Source organism: Patella vulgata, chromosome 5 (genome assembly GCF_932274485.2).
Source record: "Patella vulgata chromosome 5, xgPatVulg1.2, whole genome shotgun sequence".
Classification (NCBI taxonomy): Eukaryota; Metazoa; Mollusca; class Gastropoda; family Patellidae; genus Patella; species Patella vulgata.
This window is the reverse complement of record NC_065883.2, coordinates 913,684-918,675: the sequence shown is the minus strand read 5'-3', so window position 1 is coordinate 918,675 and position 4,992 is coordinate 913,684. Positions and strand designations below refer to the sequence as shown.

The 4,992-nt window shown below is 36.3% G+C and overlaps 1 long non-coding RNA gene across 1 annotated transcript; it reads left to right on the top strand.

The window, feature by feature from the left end:
• Window positions 1-496: 496 nt before the first annotated feature.
• LOC130012982 (uncharacterized) lies at window positions 497-4,774 on the top strand. Its single transcript, XR_008788239.1, has 6 exons — window positions 497-654; window positions 1,790-1,814; window positions 2,084-2,137; window positions 2,741-2,818; window positions 3,746-3,856; window positions 4,133-4,774. It is a non-coding gene; the product is annotated as an uncharacterized LOC130012982 (long non-coding RNA).
• The last annotated feature ends 218 nt before the right edge of the window (window positions 4,775-4,992 follow it).

Genomic DNA, 4,992 nt, shown 5'->3' with positions numbered 1-4,992 from the left:
ATCTAATTTAAAATTGTGTGTAAAAAGCGCATAGAGCATACTTTAAGTGTGGAGTTGACGCTATACAAATGTTCATATTATTATTATGTTCATATTATTATTAAAGACAGTATGTGATAACAACTCGTCTTATTTTTATTATTCAGTGAAAAATAGCACAAGGGTTTCAGTCACAAGGCTAAATCTATTTGTTAAGGCCAGCTCAATTTTTGTCAAGGTCGCTGCATGAGATGTAAATAAGGTTAGGGCACGTGATTGTTGGCGAGATTGTAGGTTTGGGTTAAGGTAAGCAATAGGGCTAGGTCCAGAGTTAGGCTTAGCGCTAGCCCTGTTCACATCTCGTGACCTATAACGACAAATTGAGCTGGCCTTATCATTTAGCACGAACCAGACACAGACCGTGTATAAACTTGAAACACACTATAGATTCTTTATTCCCATTCAAGTTATTTATACAACTTTGACTATACTAGACTATAGTTCACGTGACCTACCCGGCTTCTCTGAGCGTATATAATATATAAATCGACTTATTTCGAGTTATTGCCATAGTAACGTATACATCACCAAGTCTTGAACTGAAGTTTGAAGATTGTCGGATCGTGAATAAAAGCAAGCTGATAAAATGAAACTAAAGATACACGTTGTCTACTGGTTGGTATTAATTTTTAACTTTTGTAATTTTGTTGTTTTATTAAACACGCTTGAAGCTGTACATAGGGGGACATTTGCACGTTTCTATATATAATTTTAGCTACAGAAAAAACGTTTAGACTTTAATTAGTTTTTAAAAAAATAAACATAAATATAAAAACCATGCATCTATTTATCACCGTCTTCATTAGCCCAGTCGGAACAGAACTGTAGGACGTTAAACCCAATTTCATTTCTATTTATCAATATTGTATCATCGCAGTGTCACATAAGAGGACACCTGAAGCATTTAATGTTGTTGAAATCTAATACAATCTATCTGGTCTATACGTGTAATTAAATGGTTTTAAAAATATTATGCATTGTAATTTGTAAGGCAACGCATAGTTCGGGCTCGATGCAGAGTATACGGTACCCCCACCCCGTCTCCCCCAGACAAGTCATTGTTTTTCAATGCTAATCATTTTATTTCGGTAAAACTTAAATCTTCTGACATCAATGTTACTGCCCAGGAGTTTTTGAAAATTTCACAGGGCTTATGTTTATAAATTTTGTACCATTCCCTCAAAATTCTCCTTGACATTCTGATTATTTTCCATTTCAATTTTGTGAGGAATATTTACATTTTATAAATAAATAAAAAATAAAAGTGACACATGACTAGTGTCGAATCCAGGTGTCCCTTTTATTCTGAGGATGGTATGTGTGTGTGTGTGGGGGGGGGGGGGTCTAATGGTCTAATCCACTCCATATCTAGGCCACCCGATGATCTAGAGAATTGATTATAGGCTTGTCATGGGAATAAATGTATTAATAATAATTTATATAACATTCGGGGACGGCCATACTTTAATAACCCTCGCATAATGCCTCCTTTAATCAGTCAACCGAATCAATATTATAATAGTCCATGTTATGTAAGTCAGTCAACCATATCAACACTATAATAGTCCATGTTATGTAAGTCAGTGAAATGAAATGAAATGAAATGAAATGGGGTTTAACGTCATACTGTTAAAATGTAGGTCAGTCAACCATATCATGTTTATAATAATCCATGTTATGTAAGTCAGTCAACCATATCATGTTATTTTATGAATAGTACCAGTAATTATCTTCCAATATTTTTTTCCAGCGGTGCATGAGGGTACGCCGCCAAGGTAATTATTTAATCTTTCATGATAAATTTCAAAAATCGTTTAAAATGATCTTTTAGTATGATACTAATAACACGAGTTCGTATATCTGTCCCTCTGTACAGGTAATATTGGGCGGTGAAATGATTTGACGCATGTGCGTTAGATCGATGTTTGATATGACATTAACATTCAAAGATGGCGACGATGGCGTAACGAATGGGATGTTCTTTGATCAAACTACGCTAGCAGGCTACGTGTTTCATAAATTTCTCTGTTTTCTTTTATTTCAGTACAGGGCCCTTAAAGAGGACCTGGAAGAGGAATTCCCCGAACAATTAGAAATCGTAAGTAGATCCTAAAATGTGAATTTACTCCTCGGGGACAAAATTAATTTTGTAATTGAAGTATTTATAAATCCCTCTCTCTCTCTCTCTCTCTCTCTCTCTCTCTCCCACTCTCTCTCTCTCTCTCTCTCTCTATCTCTCTATCTCTCCCACTCTCTCTCTCCCTCTCTCTCTCTCTCCCTCTCTCCCTCTCTCTCTCTCCCCCTCTCTCTCTCTCTCTCTCTCTCTCCCTGAATCTTTTCTGCGATATCACAGAGGAAGTTAACCAGAAACTAGGCGGATAGACTCTTATGGTTTCATATGGTTTCGTAAATATTGCAAAAGTTATCACCTTTTCCTAAGGTTATAGGCCTAGTACAGTGAGTAACCATTAATAGCCTTTAAACTTCTACTTGGGGCACCGTTCCTCAAAAAGGCACCAGGCTCCGCCAGTTTGTGTACAATCGACATGAAACTTGCCAGGCCTGTTCTTTGGACAATTGAGCATCGATATGACGTTATAATTCCAAGATGGCTTCGATGACGTTGTTGTCGGTTCTTAGTTAATATATTACGCCCACATTTGTTAACTGTAAAGCACCTAATTTGTTCATTTTGTTATAGACTGGCGAAGGTACTCCACAAGCTACCGGCTGGTTAGAGGTTCAGATTGTTGGCGGCAAACTACTTCACTCCAAGAAGGTACGTTGCTATAGTTACAGATTCCATTGTTATATTATGGTGTCATGTTGAGTTTGCCCCCGTGTTGGTTGAGAAAGTAGACCTCAGGGTTTCCCCACCTGGTTTCCATCTTATCATTAGTGCAGGATGGAGGGCATAGCAATGAGAAATGTCTGCAAACCCGAGAGTGTGAATATGCTAGAGGTCTTACAGTTGAAGGAAGTGTCCCGCCATAGCACACTGCATGCCATATGTCCGTCGCCTTCAATAGCTATATTAGTGAAAGCGGCCTCTATGGCTCGGTGAGTAAGACGTTGGCTCAAGTGTTCGATCCCGGTTTTGGCCTAGTTAGTTCTTTGGATTTTCCGGTGTGGTTCTCCCTTGTCAGTGATGTGGGGGAGTTGCCTGACAAGACACATTGGCGTGCACGTAAAAGAACTCTCTCGGCAGTTGGAATTTGATATGTCGATATAAGAGTACGCCATAACGCCACTGTCCAAGCACTGTTTGGCGTATGCCCGTCTTCATTATCCCAGTCGGAGTAGAACAGTAGGACGTTAAATGGCCGCCATATGCAAACATTTGTATACTATTTTGTAATATGTTTCTACTCCGTTTCATATCTGACATACACACAAAGACTAAAGAAACTTTTTCAATGATATTAAATTTAGGCGGAATAAATAATTCTCAGAATTATCTAAGAATACTTAGCTTTCGACTAAAATCGTCGCTTGGATAAATCTCGTCGTAGCGACATAAGCTCTCAGTCGCGGTTAGTTGCCGTCAGTTTCGTCGCGTCGTAGGGCGACATAAGCTACGCTGTAAATTTCAAATGTCGGTCAACTAGCTTCGTGTCTGTTCTCAAGCGGAACTAATTGTAGACACACGACTTAAGTTTAGTATGTTTGTAAAATAAATAAACAATATTTGTATATATGTTTGTAGAATGGGGATGGATATGTTGATAGTGATAAGAAGCTGAAGAACATAATGGATGGTGTAAGAGCAGCCTTATAAACAAGATTTATCGTGGGAGACAATTAATTATTGAAATATGTAAGTTTAAATTTCTCATTATCAGTTCCACCAAGAAACTCAATATAGTATTCAAATTGTAAATTATATGTTTTTAAACGGCAACGTGTTAATAATGCCTCTTTGAAAATCATAAGCCTATCATTGACGAGACTGCAGAAATGAAATTTACGATGTTTATAAAGTCTTAATATCGGAATCGTAAATTATATTTTTACCAAGCTACAACCTCTCTCTCTCTCTCTCTCTCTCTCTCTCTCTCTCAGTTTAAATTCTATTTCATTCCTTCTATTTCAGTTGAATGGTTTATGTGACGTCATGAACAGTATCTTGATTATGATTGGCTGTGACTAAAGACCTATGGGTCATGTTGTAACCAGGATGGACAAAGATGGCTGTCAATATGACATCAACGTACTTCATTAAAATATTTCATATTTATTGTCTGTTACTAATTATACAATATATGTATTTATAATAGAAGTTTATTTTATATTTTATTTTTTTAGAGTTCTTATGATTACCCCAATCTGAGAATATTGATTCTACCTCTTCATTGGCATTATCATGAAATTTGTTCTTAGTTTTACTGCATACATTGTAATTATGTAATATATATATTGAATCTCGTGTAATTGCAAATTTATTTACGTCATACACCAATATTTTAATACATAAATGTACCCATATATATTCCAGACAAACATGACCATTAAAATATAAATATATGCATAATGAGTTTATAATAAATTTTTTATCTTGTGAAATGTTCGTCTTTAGTTTGTTTGATATCATGGTAGTCAGATGTAATGCCAGATATCCTCTGGCCAGGATTTATTTTTTTTTAGTTTTACCTGATATAATGAATTAATACTCGGTATTTTAAAGGAGCTAAATCGCTAATATTTGGGACCCAGAAATTGACAAAAATGGGTCGCAACGCATATAATAATGTAATATGAATGTATATAAACTGATTTACATTCAATCGTTTCTGTTTTTACTGTAATATCTAATCAGTTATGTTCGGCGAAACACGCCAGAAGTCTCATGTGAATGGCAATCTTTAGCGTCTGTTTTTTTCAGTCTACACCGATGGTATTTATTGCGCATGCTCTCCAGATAAGAATATAGCGTCACCATTTGACGTGACTTGT